Consider the following 19627-nt stretch of genomic DNA (forward strand, 5'->3'; position numbering starts at 1 on the left):
TGGAGAGCGATCGCGGATAGGTCCGTCCTATGCACCGAAACTTTTTTACAATGCAACAAAATATTTAAAGAGCATCAAGCTATTAAAATCTATATTATGTATACTCACAGATAATTTAACAGTTTATTAGTCAGTAATTTTTATTAGGTGAAACAGTGATTGGATAACGTTTTTAATTTAACGTTCACAATTTGTCTGGCCCATCCAAACTGGAAACTGGAATGATGCGCCGTGCCGTGCCTGGTTCGCGCTTAAGTAAAAAAAAAAAAAAAAAATGTCTGGCCAATCCAAGGCCCCCTGCAAACGTGAGTGCGTCAGCCAGCCAATAGCCGGAATAAGATTTGTGCTTTTGATAGAATATAAGATAGATACTTTTAATGTCTCAGCTTTCAAAATCAGTTTTATAGCGAAACACAAATTATATGTCTTAGAATAATGTGTTTTTCAAGCTCTGTAATGATCAGATCGCTGTATTTTTGTTAAACAATTCACGAAATTAAACTGTTTTCTTTGTGAAGATTCCAAATATGTGAAAACTTATTTTTGTAATATTTCGACTTTATTTTTGTTAATTCTACTATAGTATTACGACTTTATTCTCGAAAGATTTCGACTTTGTTCTCGAAATATTACGACTTTAATCTCGTAATATTTTTTTTTTTTCAACGTGGCACTAAAAACACAGTCTTAAAACTGGTCTTCAGTGGTGGCCTTTTTTTAAGCTGTGATTTTACCAATGGAGGTTTGTAATATAAAATCTCTTTTTTTGTAGACCTAATAATTATGTTGGTAGGCCATATAATTATCAAAATTAAAAAGTAGAGGGAAAAGAAGCAATAAAAAAGTCATTTTGTAATTCAACTTTTTTATTGTTCAATAGTCAAAACTTCAGAGTACATCACATTATTCAGTAATCATCTTTGCAATTACACATTCAGCCGGTCAAAACACCATCAGTCGAACAAAAAAACTGTAATACAACAAATCTTGATGCTGCAGCATTAGGCCCATTCCTCAAATAGGCCCAGATGAAAACAGACGAGAATTTTCCGGAAGCTGAACAGTTTCCTTTGCTATATTAACCTCAAAATAATTCTTAGAATGAAATTTGGAGTCCGACTCTCGGACGCATACAGCGTTGGCCTACTAATTATACAGTTAGCCTACTATTATTCTGTATTCTTTGCACTGTGACATTACTGACGTAACTGTTAATTTTCTAACCGAAAACCAACGCTCCTAACCAACAAGATTATTTTAAAATAGAATTGAATTAAATTAGAAAGGATAAGTGTTAAAAATACTATCAGAAAAACATAATAAAGCTAGGGTATCTATAGGCCTATATAAATATTATGAATAAATAGGCCTACACCAGAAATATATTTTACATAAATTATAAATTAAGAAAATGAAAGAAAAACTGTGCAACAAGTAGCCGAGTTTCGGTTCATTTTTGTGCTGTGCAAAATGAACCCAGACGGCAGAAACCGGCCAGCATGCGTACGTCTGTAAAATGTCAGTTAAAGATCTCTTGATCTGGAAAGCATCTGTCTACAAACATCTGACAGACATCTTTCAGATGTCAGTTTTACATACATTCTAAATCAAAAACATCTTAAAGACATCTAATAGACATCTATTTGACATCTAAAAAGAAACGTCCTATAGACATATTGCAGATGTAAATGCAGACGTAAAATAGTCTCCGAGATGTACGTGTGCTATCAGGGGGTATCCTTTTTATTTTCTTTAGGCTTATTTTCAAAAGCACATATATTTTTTTTTTATTGTGAATGTACACAAATAAAGGCATACCTTTTAAAATTCAGATTATCTTTATTACTAAAAGGAGTCATAAAAAATCAAGTGATTGCAGTGGCGCAGCATGCGCACACACACTTAACAATGCAGCCTGTTTCTCATAATAAAATACAGTCAGTCAAACGTGAAAACAAAATTCAAACACACACACACACACCTACCACCGTGATGTTATGCAAAACATTTAGTTTTACATGGATACTGGAATGTGAGTGAAGTACATAATAAATAATACTTTTGCATTCAAATACATCGCGAATACGGAAACATTTGATTTTGTGTCGAATGAGAGACCCAACGTTGGTTTAAGCTTCATTTTAGCCAAAATAATTAATTTTGTCTTTGTCGTTAATATTGCTATAGCTTCTTATATTTGTAATTCTTGTACTTTTCTAAATACTGTTAATTGAAATTATTTGTTGTGGAGTGAGAGGAACTAAAATAGCCTAGCTATGTTTATAGTGTTTATTATAGCCTAATGTTTGTAAACATTTCGTGTCTGCATTAGGTCTATTTCTGAATGAAATAATTTTTTTTTTTTTCCTCTAAATACACTTTTTATATAGGCCTACGTGTAGCGTGTTTTAATCATGCAGCAAACATTTTTACATATTTAGGTAAATTACTGAAAATAAATAAATAAATGACATTTATTTTTTGACTCACAGTCTTAGTGTGTGTGTGCGCGCTAACACTGATTGTGTATCTTGTTGTTGTGTTAACCTAAGCAGACGTGGACTGCAGTTGAGCTAAGATTCCTTAACTTATTTTGACTTAACTAAAAGAGTTTAAACCATTCCTAACCTACTTTGATTTAGTTAATTTGGGAAGCTGTAGGGAGGCGGATGCCATTTTTGTTTATGTCCATGTTTTCTCCTGTGTTTGTCTAACAGGGAGTAAAGTAAGAACTTTGTTAGTCACTTTGAATCTTACTTTGAAAGGTTAATAAAGTATACCCCCAAAGTCAGAACTTTATGTTTATTGTTTGGGCCTTTTCCCCTCCTGAAGCTTATTTGATCCACTTTTTGTTCTTTGAAGTAAAGTCACTTTTTGAGTGTTTCCATAAATCTGTGTGATTTTGGAGTGCTGGGACAGGAGAGGAGAGTTCTTGGTTTTCTGTTGTTGCCTAACTGTTACAAACATCCTTGTTACTGCCTCCCTGACCGCTAGACCGGGGAGGCACGTAACATATACAAATATGGGTTATTCCACAATGATCCATATGACTGCTTATAATGTGAAGTCCTGCACACTTTATGAATTTTGGTCCAAACATGTCTTTAATGTATTGTCATTGGATTTGAGTCCCATTAAGCTCCAGAGCATTGTGAAAGAATGCTAAAGGGATGAAATGGTGAGACCAGTTTCTGTTCTATCTTGATCCAGTCCAACTCCTTGTGGAACAATATCCATTTTAACAATATAATATCTTATCTCAGTATCAGTAATGTAATAGAATGTGTAAAGTGTAGTGTGTGTATATATATATATATATATATATATATATATATATATATATATATATATATATATACATACTTCGAAAAACACTGAACAATGAATCTCAGTGTCACAGTTCAGAATGGAGGACCCAAAAGCAGAGGTTATGCAGTACAGTTTATTGTCCAAAACTTCAAACAAGGAGACTGCCGTCAACAGACGCAGGTCTGTGAAATAACAAAAAGAGGATCCTTGATGGACAGGTGAAAAGGACCGGAATCCAGTGCCTGAAGATCGGAGAGCAACAACAGTTCTCCGTCCCAGTGTCCGGCGCTAACCGCTCGCAGGCGGCAGGTGAGTGAAGGTCCACTGACAGAAGGTGAACTGGGCAGAGAACAAAGGTTAATGACCAACTCTTACTCACCTAACAACAGAGCAGGACAGGACAGGACAAGACAAGACTAGACTAGACTAGGGGATGCACGAGAGAAAAACAGCTGAAAAGATTGTAACCGAGAACCGGAGCGAAAGCACTACGTTCTACAATAATCGGACAAAAGACAGAGCAAACAGTGACTAGAAGTAGCCGAGAGAATTAGAGAGAAAAAAAGGATCAGGTGAGAGATAATCAGTGTGGGAGGAGGAGAGAAGGAGGAGAAACATGAATGGGAATGATTAGAGTGTGTGTGCGCAGCGCGAGCGCTGAGATAATAGTGATCAGCTGTATGAGTGTGCGCCTGTGTGAAAGGAGGAAAACAAACAGAAGGAAGAGACCGGTTTATGACAGTACCCCCCCTTCAATGAGCGCCCCCTGGGGCTCCCAAAGGTGAAGTCTGGCGAGAGCGATGGAAATCCTCGATGAGCGAGCGGTCCAGGACGTCCCGAGATGGAATCCAGCTTCTCTCCTCAGGACCGTATCCCTCCCAATCGACCAGATACTGGAAACCGCGACCCCGAGGGCGAACATCAAGAAGCCTGCGGACAGTATAGATCGGAGAACCCTCAACAAGGGTAGGGGGCGGAGGGACAGGGCGGGTGGGCATCCGAATAACGGATTTTAAGCAAGACACGTGAAATACGGGATGGATGCGTCGAAGACTGGGAGGAAGTTTGAGTTTGACAGTAACGGGGTTGAGAACCTTAATAATGGAAAAAGGTCCTATGTACCGTGGCGAGAGCTTACGGGAGCTGGACTGTAGAGGAAGATTAATGGTGGAGAGCCAGACTCGCTGACCGCAAATATATCTAGGGGCCTTAACGCGATGACGGTTGGCTGCTCGGCGAGAGCGAGCCTTGGTCCAACAAAGAGCTCTCACCCTCCTCCACGTACGATGGCATCTCTGAATGAATGCCTCAACCGACGGAACGGAAACCCCGAGCTCTTGAGAGGGGAAGAGCGGGGGTTGATAACCGAGGCTACAGTTAATTGGAGAAAGCCCTGTGGCGGATGACGGTAATGAATTATGCGCATATTCAGCCCACGGCAACTGTTCGCACCAGGAGGAGGGAGCCTGGAATGCTAGACTACGGAGCATACGACCTAAAATCTGATTGGCCCGTTCGGCCTGCCCGTTAGTTTGGGGGTGATAACCTGACGATAAATTGATGGTGGCGCGTGATGGCGTGACGAAATCTAAGGCGATATGAGACCATGGACGAGATGGAGTAGGAAGTGTCCGGAGTAAACCGGCGGGGGGTGAATTGCCAGACTTAGTCTGGGCACAGACAAGACACGCGGATACGTAACGGCGAATATCATGTTCTCTAGTAGGCCACCAAAATCTTTGACGATTAACGGCAAGCGTACCCCTGACACCAGGATGAACTGAGACTTTAGACGAATGCCCCCAACGGAGAACTGCCAGGCGGACAGGTTCGGGAACGAATAATAATTGCTTGGGACACTGTCGTGGAGTAATAGCGCGGTCTAGAGCCCGTCTAACTATCCGCTCTACCCCCCAAACGGCAGCCCCTATCACACACCCCCGGGGGAGAATGTTCTCCTTGGTAGCCGCATCTTCTGAGGAGCCGAACAGACGAGATAAAGCATCAGGCTTGGTGTTCTTAGAACCAGGTCTATAGGAGATCGTGAAATTGAATCGACAGAAAGAAAGCGCCCAACGAGTCTGACGAGCATTGAGCCTCTTAGCGGATCGAATATACTCAAGATTCCTATGATCTGTCCAGACTATGAATGGCTGCGAAGAGCCCTCTAACCAATTGCGCCACTCACCTAATGCCAGACAAATGGCCAATAACTTGCGGTTACCTACATCATAATTGCGCTCCGCAGAAGAGAGACGATGTGAATAGAATGCACACGGGTGAACCTTATCTTCTAAAGGTGAGTGCTGTGAAAGTACCGCCCCCACCCCCACATCCGACGCGTCAACCTCCAAGTAAAACGGGACTTGACCGAGGTGAGCGCAGTAAGTGGGGCAGCCACCTGACTAAAATTCCGAATAAACCGTCTATAAAAATTAGCAAAACCTAAGAAGCGCTGAAGAGCGACTCGGGAATCGGGTATAGGCCAATCAATGATGGCTTGAACCTTGGAAGGGTCCATACTTATTCCCCCAGCGGAAACGACAGATCCCAGAAACGTAACTGACGGAGAATGGAATATGCATTTCTCTGTTTTAACAAAGAGGCGGTTCTCTAAGAGGCGTTGCAGGACTCGACGAACATGCTGGACGTGCACTTGGAGGGAGGGTGAGAAAATAAGTATGTCATCTAGGTATACAAACACGAAGACGTTAAGCATATCTCTCAGGACATCATTAATAAGAGCCTGAAAGACAGCGGGAGCGTTGACCAAACCGAAGGGAATAACCCGGTATTCAAAGTGACCGAGGGGCGTGTTAAACGCGGTCTTCCACTCATCTCCCTCTTTGATTCGAACTAAATGGTATGTATTGCGTAGATCTAGTTTTGTGAAAAACTTCGCCCCCTGCAAGATCTCGAAGGCTGAAGACATGAGAGGCAAGGGATAGCGGTTCTTAATAGTGATGTCATTCAGCCCTCGATAGTCAATGCAGGGACGTAAAGAACCATCCTTCTTTTTCACAAAAAAAAATCCAGCACCAGCGGGAGAGGAGGAAGAAACGATAGTACCAGCCGCAATAGACTCGGAGAGATACTTCTCTAAGGCCTAGCGTTCGGGCGCAGACAACGAATACAACCGACCGCGAGGAGGAGTAGTACCAGGAAGAAGATCGATAGCGCAATCGTATGGTTGATGGGGAGGAAGAGAAGTGGCCCGGGCACGACTGAAAACCGCTCGCAGATCGATGTACTCCCCCGGCACTCCAGACAAATCCCCGGCCTCTTCCTGAAACACAGAAACAGAGGAAACAGGAGGAATGGCAGACACAAGACAATCAACATGACACGAAAGACTCCAAGACAAGATAGGACCATTAGTCCAATTAATATGGGGATTGTGTTTAGCTAGCCATGGGTGGCCCAAAACAATAGGAGTAAAGGGGGACTGAAAAATAAAAAAAGAAATTGTCTCTTGATGGTTCCCAGAGATGGTGAGACTCACCGGTCGGGTGGTGTGATGAACCTTAGAAATTATACTACCATCCAACGCGAGCACAGTAGAGGAATCATCAAGGTCAGTAAGAGGAATGTCATGTTCACGTGCCCATCTCTCATCAATGAAACTTGCTTCCGAACCAGAGTCGATGAGAGCCAGGCAGGAGGCAGAAGAGGTGGACCAGCGGAGAGTCACCGGGAGGGTAGTGCGTGTCTTGGACGAGGGGAGAAGACTAGTTGCGCTCGCCAGAACTCCCCTAGCTACTGGCGAGCTCTGGCTTTTACAGAGCAGGAGGACACAAAGTGGCCATCGGAGCCGCAGTCGAGACAGATAATGAGATGGTCCGGAATCCAGTGTCTGAAGATCGGAGAGCAACAACAGTTCTCCGTCCCCGTGTCCGGCGCTAACCGCTCGCAGGCGGCAGGTGAGTGAAGGTCCACTGACAGGAGGTGAACTGGGCAGAGAACAAAGGATAATGACCAACTCTTACTCACGTAACAACAGAGCAGGACATGACAGGACAAGACAAGACTAGACTAGACTAGGGGATGCACAAGAGAAAAACAGCTGAAAAGATTGTAACCGAGAACCGGAGCGAAAGCACTACGTTCTACAATAATCCGACAAAAGACAGAGCAAACAGTGACTAGAAGTAGCCGAGAGAATTAGAGAGAAAAAAAGGATCAGGTGAGAGATAATCAGTGTAAGTGTTGATTCTAACGGGAAACAGCTGCGAGAGAGGTAAGGAGGAGAAACATGAAAGGGAATGATTAGAGTGTGTGTGCGCAGCGCGAGCGCTGAGATAATAGTAATCAGCTGTATGAGTGTGCTCGTGTGTGAAAGGAGGAAAACAAACAGAAGGAAGAGACCGGTTTATGACACTCAGATTCATAATATAATTCATAATATAATTAATATAATATTCATAAGACATAATATGTTATCAGAAGGGCCTCTCAAATAATGGAAATAATAATGGTTAAATTATAAAAAGATGCTTTAGAAAATAGAAGGAGTGTACATGAAAATATTATTTTAAGGAAGTGTGTAATTATCCTTACACAACTTCTATTGTGATTGTGAAAATGGTCATGACTTTCAGGGCTTGAACTGTCTAAATAGGCCCATTTAAAATATGCTGTAATTATTATATGCAGTTATAGCCTATATTCTGAAAAGTCATTGTTCAACATGTATTTTCTCCTTAAAAACTGGTATTTACAAGCTTAATTTAGGTTCTCTGTGTTTGAGCAAGAGCAGCACCAGGGTTCGAAATGTGGGGGGTCTGGGGGGTCCCGGACCCTCCATAAGTCATTTGGGACCCCCCATAAGAATTCATTTTTGGATTTTGGGGGGTCCCCAACAAATATATTTTAACATTAAAAATTATTGTGAAAATTATAGGTTTTAGTGACGTTTTGTATTTATAACAGTAATTAATTTATTTCCTAGGGCAAGGCAGCAATTAGGGCAGCTATTAGCTAAATGTGAGTTCAGCATCACAGATTGTTGTGGTGCTCCCGCAGACACGTACTAGATGAACACGGCAAAAACGAGACATCACAAAGAGTGAAATCCTGAATGAAAATCCTGTAAGTGCTTCGATTGTGTTTATATCTCCATAATTGCTTATAGTAAAATATTAGGAGTTCGAGTTCCTATATCCAAAGTTGCATTAACTAGATACCCAGTGTAATGTAGAAGAGTACGTTTGGCAACGTTTCTTACTAACTGTAACTTATGTGTATGAAGCCAAATGATCTGCCAGCTAACAGCAGAACGAGCAGCTAGACTAGTTATTCAAAGCTAGCTTAACAACCAACTTGTCCAGTCAGTGATTACGAAAGATAATTTTCATCGCCTCCCGCCTAGTGTTTCTTTTACTCTCTATGGAATCTGCAACTGCATCAAATTCTCATCAAATTCTGCTTAAAAAAACTCCGTCAATACAGAACGAAATATGCTGTTTGCCGTCAATACTGTTGGCGCACAGAGCCACGCAGTCGCAGACAGCACGTGAAGTTTGTGAATACCGAATTCCCTTGTCTTTCTTATCAATTTGTGTTTGAACGAAAAGAAAAAAAATTAACGACGTGCTCGAAAAAATAAGTGAAAGTGTCCGTTTAACGAGTTTCCCCGTAAACGTAGTCAGAGAAAGAAAACAGATGCGTGTCATAACCTGTATTAGATACATGCAATTGTCTTAAAGGGACAGCAACCCAATATACCTGCAGCTGTTTGTCACCAAAGTTAATCAAAAAACAAAAGAGAAAGAGAAAAAACATTTTTTTAGCTAAAGGTAAACTGTATTAATAGTATGAACCATATTTGATGTATACAGTGAAGGCAGTGTTATTTTACATTTGATTATTCAATGTCTGTAACTAAATACAGTTAATTTTCCTGAGAAACCAAAAGCACTGCTTTATTTCACATGTATTTTTGTTCTATTGCATTTATATATGCTTGTACTTTGTTTATTATTTTCTATGCAGAGGCACTAGGCCTACCCTAAAATTACCCCAATCATCCTAGAACTTTATAAAAAGAGCTACTCAAATCATCAGGTGAAATTGTTTTCAGGAAGAAGAGGAAGGAGTAGTATAGCAAGAAGAAGTGATAGTTTTTCAGAATTTCATTTTACTCTATGTGCCTATAAGGGGTGGGATGGCAGGGGTTGGTGGCAATGTAAGTATCTAGATATTTGCAGCGGGGCAAGGGAAAAAATCCCAAGACCATTATCCAACCTTCAACACTGGTCCATATAATTTTGCCTACAGTATATTGTGTAGCAAGGTAGTCTTCAGAACCTTTAATAATTACATTTTAGGGGACCCCCCAAGATTCCTAAGTCATTTCGAACCCTGAGCAGCACCAAACCAGTAGGAGGTGCTAATGTCCCAAAAATGTAGGTACGTGTTAACACGCAATTTACGTGTTAATACGCAAATTACGTGTAAACGCGTAAATTACGTGTTAACGCGTAAATTGCGTCTTAACGTAAATATGGAACGCCGTTGGGGACAATTCCTATTGTATGCAACGCGTGAAATTTGGACGCATTAACACGCACAGTTTGTACGCGTCTTTTTGGTCTGTGTAAACGCGAACGTTTTGTACGTCTAAACGCAAAGTTTTTTGTCATGTTATCTAAAGACACGATTTTTTGTATCGCCATAACGCAACATTTTTGGCCGTGTATTTTTTGTTACGTGTTTCTAGACGAACGTTTTCGTCGTGTAAACATGACATTTTTGAACGTGTAATATTTCTTATTTGATGTGTGACATACAAATTTTTCTGTTTTAGTTAAACTGGTGATAATTTAGAGTCAATGATTAAATACATTCAATGACTGCATGAATTAACATTATATTCTTTTGTAACGTTAAAGGAATTTTTCCTGTAGGTAAAGTGAGTAGTCTCTGTGATCCAACGATCATATTTGCCCTCTGGTTAATACATTCGAGGTGTCTATTTGGACCACTGCAAATAGCCTACTTGTTGGCAGAACTAATTACACTAGGCCAGTCTACCCTATATGCAGAGGTGGGTAGAGTACCCAAAAACTGTACTCAAGTAAAAGTATAAGTACTTCTAGAAATATTTACTCAAGTAAAAGTAAAAGTACTAGTCTTGAATAGTTACTTGAGTAAGAGTAAAAGAGTATCGGATAAAAAATCTACTCAAGTAGTTAGTTACTAGTTACTTTGGGTCATATATACTGAGCCTATTTTTATTTAGATATATAGATAAAATGTATGTAATGTATGTGTGCGTGTATAAATGTATATATTTAATCAGCCTTTACTCCAATTTATGTAATTTATTATAAAACCCTGTCTATTTACTTAAGTAACAGATATAGGTGTCATGCCATAACATATTTTTAATACGACTGACTTTATATTAAATGTGAATTTAACGTTGAAAGTTAATGTGATATAAATATTGCTACTAATCTTTCATTGTTCAGAAAGAGAGCAAATAACATTTACATTATTAAAGATCATTTTCACTGACAGTCTAGATTTCAATCACTCTCAGAAACTCCCATTAAAATCACTGAAACTGTTAACACTGTGAAATCAATATCTTATTTACAGATTCGTACACACATCTGCACTTTGTTGTTTCTGACGAGAGAATTAGCCAGAAAGAGGTATTCAGTCAGTGAGCGAGTGAAGGAAGCACCGGCATTTTAGCGATGACGCCTCTGATTGGCCAATGCTTTAATAAGCTCAAAAGAATCTTGTGTGATTGGTTATAATGCGCAGCGCTGTAAAAACACATCTATCTCTGGCTCAGCGCCAGCAAGCAATCACAGATCTGAATTTAGCAGCTGATAATATGACTCGCTGAACGTTCTCACGCCGGTGTGATTGTATTAAAGTTAATAAAATCTTAATCGGCTATTTTTTGTCTTTTGGAAGCTGCATTCAACTTGACTCCCCTCTGTTATAAGCCACACGTACAACAAACTAATGTCACAGTGGTATCGTGTACTGTAATCGAATGTAGCCCAAGTTATTACCTGTTAAATAGTAGACAGCACACGTGGTGTTCATCTAATAAGAATCTCCATCGCTAGCAAATAATAGCCTTTGCAGATTTGCTTTCAATTCAGTGCAGTTCCAGCCACGTTTTCAGCGCTCTTTCTGTTCTTAAACGTTACAACTCTAAGTGAACCACTTCAGACGCTCAGCGTGTGCGGCAGGGAACTGAACGACTCATTCAAACTGATTCATGAACCAATTCACTCGTTTGCCGATTGGTTTGATCAAGCCTTTGAACAGAATTGACTCAAAAGAATGAATCATTCGCGAATGGGCATCGTTCATTGCCCAGAGAAAAGTAGACGGCGCGTTTGGAATAAACTGAAGCATTTATAACATTTATTGCATTAAGATAAAGTAACGAGAGGAGCGTCGCCCACAGTAACGAAGTAAAAGTACAGATTTTCTCCCAAAAATTTACTCAAGTAAGAGTATAAAGTACCCATCTTTAAATATACTCCGAAAAGTATTAGTTACCCCAAAAAATTACTCAAGTAAATGTAACGAAGTAAATGTAACTCGTTACTACCCACCTCTGCCTATATGTGGAAAAAGTCACCTCTTTAGTCAGCGGTTTCTGTGGCGTAACGTGTAAAGGGAGTCCGGGGTTCTATTCCCACTGACAGTGCTTTTTTTTTTTTTTATAACTTTACAGTTATTAAACGCATTTGTTTTCAATAAAAATGATTTGACTTAAAATTCATTTTAATTCATAAAAGTTACATTTAGGGTAAGGTTAGGGGTAGCTCTAGGTCTTTAATATCTCAAAGTTGCCATGATTTTAATATTGTTTTATAAATATAATGATTTACTGTCAGTTATATTGCAGGATGTTTAATGCACAACAATACTGATGAGCAAATAGTAACGTTATCTGTCACTATTTATAAGTAAATAGCATCTAAATGTCTACTTAATCCACAACTGTTGCTATTTACACTTGGACTTGGACTGGCTGCCCCACAGTTTGCGTGGTCCGCCTGCTGTAGTGATTCTGTAATGTTTATGTGTCGTATGATTGTGTCTGTGTTTAAATGTTGAATAAAGATTTGTAAATAGTCATAGGCTACTGGTGCTTTGTTTTCTGCTTTTGTATTTGCCTTATTGTTATAATATAATTGTTAAATTTGTGATTGTTACAATATATTGTTGTTATTAGATTATTTTTTTCTGACATATACAGTATACATACAGTATATGTGTATTATTTCCAGTCAAACTGACATCCCGACTTCAAGGAGCATTCCAGAGTCTCTCATACCAGATTGATGCTGGCCCACTCGGAGATTACTCCAGTCATTTTGAAAAAACAATAGCCACAGTATTTAGTATTTAGCCTTTGCTAACTTTATTACTCATTGTATTTATTAAAGTTGAATGATTTATGGCATTTATTGGCACTATTATGTATAATTATTGACACCCCACCGTGGACCTCACTAATTATTAAACCCCGGCTATGGCCGTATCCAGTTTTGTATGTTGTATACATATGTGTATATAGCCTATTACATTACTTATGTCTTATATAAGTTTTAACATGGATTTTTAGATAAATGTTTTCAACTATACACATTTTTTACAGATCTTTAATAAAAAGGGTTTCAACTTTTCATGCTTGTTCAATGAAACCATTATAATATGCACATATGTGGACAAGGCTGTGTATAATGGAACAATTAAAGTCATGGTTATGGGGCATTAAAGAGACACTTCTACTTACTCAGAAAGCAGATGAACAGCCCATAAACATCTTTCACCCTCATTAGCTTCAAAACTTTTAGCTTGCTTTGAAGAGAATATTAAAAACAAGAATAAATGTGTGGGGTTTATTATATATTTTTGCATGATATGGTGGTCAAAACTTTACAAACACCTTGCAGAATCTTAAAAAATGTTCACACAAATAAGTGTAATTTTGAATATTTGTTTTAATTTAGTACTGCCATGAACAAATAATTTCACAACAGGGCAAATTGCATTTTTTTTTTCAATTGCAAACAAAGATGAGGTTTAAAGTAGACGTAAGCCATAGATGGTGCTGCATAATTATTAACTGAACATTTTTTACAAAAATATTTCAACAGATTATAACACCTAGTCCTATTTAGCGAATCTGTGCTGTCTGCTTGGAAAGAGAGGGTTGTGTGGTTAACAGTAACAGCCACTAGGTGTAGCTAGATACAAATGACTAAGTGCACTCAAAAGGTGTCATTATCGATAGCGATATCAGTGAACCCTTCATGTCGATGATGAGACAACTTGAAGCATTAAATACAAGATTTAATGCACTGATACAAAATCGCTTAAGAAATAACACAGAAGAGGATAACAACTTTTCGCAAGGCGACGCCATTGAGAGGTTTGTTTCACGGGCCTTTAGTGTAATTCATATTTTTTGCGCCAAATTTTAACACACGTTTTGATTAAGTCTGTAAATTAAGCTAAATTAAATTTTAAGTTTCAGTATGAAGATCAATCCGAAGACCCGTTTGAATTCTTGAAAGGGTTTTGCTAGACTATTAACGTTATACTCACTTTATATGTGTAAACACTTATGTGGCATACATTTGGAGATAAAATGAAATGTGCTGGAACTGGCCAAGATGCATGGGGGGACTACTAGTTGTAAATATTCATATTTTTAAACAATATAGATGCTGAAAATCACACTTTATTTGAAACCTTTGAAGGCTGTCTCATTTATAAAACCTTCCACTTGGGTTCTGAGAGGATATGGGTCAACCAATGTTAAACTAACATTTTCTACAAAATTGTACAGGTCAACTTATAAATCATTATTTTAAGCTTGCTGTTGTATAGCAGGGGAGGTTAGGCAGATTTTAATGTATTGTTACTTGCCCACTAAATGAATTTTGATTTACTTTACCCAAATAAGTTATGGAGTGAAGCCATATAATAAGTTACTGAAAGTTGCTCTTAGATTCTTTATAAAAGTCTCTTAAAAAGTCCTACTTGTAACTATAATTTTTTTACACTCAAAACTTAAGACTAGTTGTAGGAGCATTTATGAGAAGTTTTAAACATACAGACCCAGGTTATATTTTGAAGATAAAGGTTAAATTCTAAATAGATTAATTTATAACTCAGACTAAATTCACAGACTTTATACTGTGGTATTTTTGAAAAAAAGACAAGAGCAGGTAATCCTAAACTCAATAGGTAAAAATGGACAAATCAATAACAGCTCACTGGGGTTTAAACATATAATCTAAAACACACTTTCTTGTTTATGCTGTTATGTTTATTGAACAATTCTCTGTTTGAACTGTTTCATTAAAGACTGAGAATGTTCCGCAGCAACATCCCCAATGATACCTCAGCCACAAGTAGGCGGCCAGCTGCAAGACAGAGCATCATTATATTATTCTGATTCAGATATTCAGATATTATTCTGGCAAATTGTCACAAGCCTCGTGTTTTGTTTAACACCATTGACTCACTTTTAAATGCCCCGCAGAATGCTTGTATGGAAGCATCCCCTGTTATGTGTGAAAACTTCCTTTGCTTTTTTATTGATAAGGTCACTTCTATTAGGTCTCAAATTGTCCCTTCAGCTTCAGACCCTTCAATCTCTGTCCCCTGCTCGGCTGTCTTGATCATTTTGAGCTGGTGACTTTTTCCTCTTTAGAGGAGGTTGTTGGTCATTTGAAGCCCTCAGGTTCTCCATATGATGCTGTCCCCCCTCGACTATTTAAGGAGGTTTTCCCCACTGTAGGATCATCTGTTGTAGCCGTTATAAATAGTAGTCTGACCTCGGGTGTGGTCCCTGAAATTTTAAAACATGCAGTAGTTCAACCTCTGATTAAAAAACCTGCTCTAGATCCGTCAGTTCTTGCTAATTTCAGGCCTATTTCCAAATTGCCTTTCCTTTCAAAAATCTTGGAGAAGATTGTGTACAGTCAACTATTGGCCTTTTTGGAAGAACATAATATACTAGAGGTTTTCCAGTCCGGTTTTAAGACCTTGCACAGCACCGAAACTGCTCTTTTAAGAGTTTTTAATGATATCTTTTTAGCTACTGACTCTGGTGACTGTGTTATCATTGTGCTTTTAGATCTAACTGCTGCATTTGACACAGTGGATCATGAAATATTGATTTCACGTTTAAGGCAGTGGGTTGGCATCAGTGGCATAGCACTGGATTGGTTTAGGTCATACTTAGCGGATCGAACTTTTTGTGTTAGCTTAGGTGACTCTGTATCCTCCTCTGCTCCTCTCTTGTGTGGGGTCCCACAGGGCTCAGTCCTCGGCCCTCTACTTTTCTCTCTGTATTTGCTTCCACTTGGTTCCATACTTAGAAAGTATGGCATTTCATTCCACTGTTATGCAGATGACAGTCAGATTTATGTACCTCTTAAAAAGAAAAATTATAACTCTGTTGGACAACTACTCAATTGTCTCGACGACATAAAGGCCTGGATGGCTCTAAACTTTTTAAATTTTAATGATAAAAAAACAGAAGTGATGGTTTTTGGAGGCACCACTGGGACCCCACCTGTAGATCTGGGCTCCTTAGCACCCTATATTAAACCTACTATCACAAACCTAGGAGTTAAAGTGGACCCTGAGCTTAAATTTGACAGTCAGATCAAAGCTGTTGTCAAATCAAGCTTCTTTCATTTAAGGCAGCTGGCCAAAATAAAGCCAATTCTTTCAAGACAACATTTTGAAACTGTTATCCACGCCTTTGTAACTACACGGCTGGACTACTGTAATTCACTATATGCGGGGGTTAGTGGGTCCTCCATCACCCGTCTCCAGATGATACAAAATGCAGCAGCACGTCTTTTAACGGGCACACGTAAACATGAGCACATTTCCCCTATTTTAGCTTCATTACACTGGCTGCCTATTCAATTTAGGATCCATTTTAAAATTCTGTTATTTGCTTTTAAATCACTAAATGGTCTTGCTCCGCCATACCTCTCTGAGCTTCTACACTCTTAAACCCGTCCGCTCTCTCAGATCAGATGATCAGCTGCTCCTGACTGTGCCTAAAACTAAGCGTAAGCTCAGAGGGGACCGTGCCTTTGCTGTGTCTGCCCCTAAACTATGGAATGATCTGCCTTTGCATGTTAAGCAGGCCTCTTCTTTATCTGTTTTTAAAACCCTTCTTAAAACCCATCTTTTCTCTTTGGCTTTTGACACCTAGTAAGAAGTCGACTTTATTTACTTGATTCAATTTGTTACTTTGAATGCTTTTATTGTGTGGTTATTAATGGTACTTATGTTTATTTTATCTATTTTATTTTTATTTATTTATTTATTTTTCTGTACAGCACTTTGGTGAACTTTGGTTTTTGTAAAGTGCTTAACAAATAAAGTTGGTATGGTATGGTATGGTATCATTAGGCTATCTTTTATTGAAAACAGCAGTGAGCATCTGCTCCCAACACAGCGTAAGTGCTTAAGTGTAAAATCTTTGACATTTGTGATATTTGTATTTTTAAAGGTTAAAAAACTGTTTATCTTTAAAAGGTACAGCAGTTAAAAAAAATTATTGTTCACCTTTCAATGAATGAGAGGGCATTTCATCTGACAGGACATGTCTGTACTGTACTGTCTGTTTTGACAGGACACATCAAGACTGTGTACAGCATGAGAACAATGAGGTAAACTGTGAGAGGCATACTAAAGTATCAAAATGTTTCTTTAGATATGCAGGGTTACTTATAACAATAATTTCAACATTAAACTTAAAACACAAGCATCTCTCACAAAAGCAATGTTGTTTTCTAAAAAGCAAATTATTGAAACAAATGTCAAAATATGTAAAGCTTAATTATCTGTATACTAATTCACTGTATGTTTCTTGATAGAATTCTTTCAGTGGAACCGCAGAAACAATGCCAGGCATTCCAGGAACAAGTGACAGGGTAAGCAAAAATTATTCTCCTCATCATTAAATCATTAAATGTATTACTAAAAACTGCTTTAAAGGGATAGTTCATTATTTTCATGAACAGAAAGATATTTGGAAGAATGCTTATAACCAAAGAGTTCTTAGACCTCATTGACTACCAAATTGCTTTACACGTTTCTTTGTTCTGTTGAACACAAAAGAAGATATTTTGAAGAATGTTGGAAAGCAATTTTCCTACTATGTTAGTCAATAGGGGGCAAGAACTGTTTAGTTACAAGCATTCTTTCACATATCTTTTTCTGTGGCCAATTTATACAGATTTGGAACAACTAGAGAGTAATTCATGACAGAATTTACATTCCTGGGTGATTTCTTTGTATTAACCAAAAATCCTACAAAAATGGGCATGGCCCACACAGATCTCATCATCATAAAGTCAATCAGTGATGTATCAAAGGTTACAAAAAAAATCAACCAACGGAGAGATTTTTACTGTATAAAAATGGTAAATGGTGAACTCCAAGATACCTGGAACAACATCTAATGCATTTCAAGTACTTGTAGAGGCCCCCTCTGGAATGCTGGGACAATCCTTGATTACTGGACTAACTGGGCTAAATGTCATTATTAATATTCTTTGTTTTGGCTTATCGTTACATTCTTAAAAGTTATATTCTTTGCAGTACAATCAGTTGCTTAATACTGAATAAAACCAAGTTTAAATGTAAAAAACCTAAATATGTTCATTATGTTTGCAGGAAAATCGGCGGAGCCAGATGGAAACCTTGGAACAAAGGCGAAGACAGGTTTTTATTAAATTTTTGCTATTTTTACCACATTTTTTGTTACACTGACATATGTTTGTTTATTTTTAAGAAAATTACTGAAAGAATGGTGCATATAAATAATATTAGTGAGCCAGAGCAAGGCATATTACTACAGTTTCAATACCCTGATGGTTCCAGGAAAACAAGGAGATTTTTGGAGTCTCAACCAATTCAGGTATTTGATGTTGAATTATTTATGGTAAATAATGGACTTTTTCGTTATCACCATATATATGGTATATATAATGAACTATATATCTGTTTGTAATGTTTGTGTAATTTTGTTTGTTGTGACGGATCTGTTTGCATTCGCTGGTTCAGACAACATGGTCAGTGAAGTGTTCTCTGTACAGCTAGCCTGGTCATCAAACACAATACTTAGTACTGTTGATGGCAGTCTTTCCGATCATGAAATCAGTAGCCCCTCAACCTTGTACGTACTTTGGATGTCAGGTGCTCAAATAGAGGTCAGTTTCACTTTTAAAAATATTTTTCAAAATATAAACAAAAATTCTCACCTCTGTAATTTTAATTGTAATTTAGGGATTAACTGCATCCAGTGGTGCATCTTCATATAGCCTGTCGACTGCTCCTCAAAACTTAGGAACCACCCAAGTTTCTGTCCAGTCTACAGAACAGAATATTGCCTCCTCTCCTAGCCCAGCTCCTGTTCTTCCAGTAGAAATGGTCCTTTCTTCTCCCTTGCATCAAGACCAACAGGAAACTATTGGTTCCATCACCACTGCCACCACTGCCAAGGTCTCTAGTGTTATCACAATCTATTTTTAATCCCTCTTCTGTTTAGTTAGGAGTTAGGATATTGTTATGTTTTTTTAAGGATTGGGTAGTATTGGCTAAGATTATTATATAGAATTATTGTGTTCAATGTAAATTTTGCACTTACAATAATTTTTCAATTTGGTTCCCATCTAGTGAAGTTATTTCTTCAGATTCCAAGGATGAGGCCATTGTGGATATGTTAACCTCACCTTTTAATTCTGACAATGAAAGCAGTGTGACTATACAAAAACAGTCAAGAAAGAAATGAGAGAAAAGATACTTTCCTTTACTACTAAGTTGGTTTTGCTTTCTGTAATCAATTAGGATGAAGTCAGTGCAGCAGATATCCTTAGGACATTTCAGAAGGAAAATCTTAATTTGGATGAAAGAATGATTGTGGTGGCCAGAAGAAGAAAGATTCTGCACAGTGCATGTATTGCATTAAAAAGCAGCTACTTTGCATGGCACAAATCCCCACAAATTGAGTTTGTTGGTGAAAGTGCTGATGACTACGGGGGACCCCGCAGAGAATTTTTTAGGTAAGGTTTATATGATAAAAATTACCATCCATCTGTGGAGGTAAGACGATACTACACTGCAGGAAAGCTGATCGCTTGGTCCCTGATGCATGGAGGACCAGGAATCAAAGCTCTGGATGCCACATTATTCCAATTAATGTGTGGCCAAAACATCAAGGTGGAGGACTTTGACTGGCATAATCTCTCAGATGGTGATACTCAGGATAAAGTGCGGCAGGTACCCACCTTACCAC

The sequence above is a fragment of the Carassius carassius genome, chromosome 1 (assembly GCF_963082965.1).
Source record: "Carassius carassius chromosome 1, fCarCar2.1, whole genome shotgun sequence".
In the NCBI taxonomy this organism is placed as follows: Eukaryota; Metazoa; Chordata; class Actinopteri; order Cypriniformes; family Cyprinidae; genus Carassius; species Carassius carassius.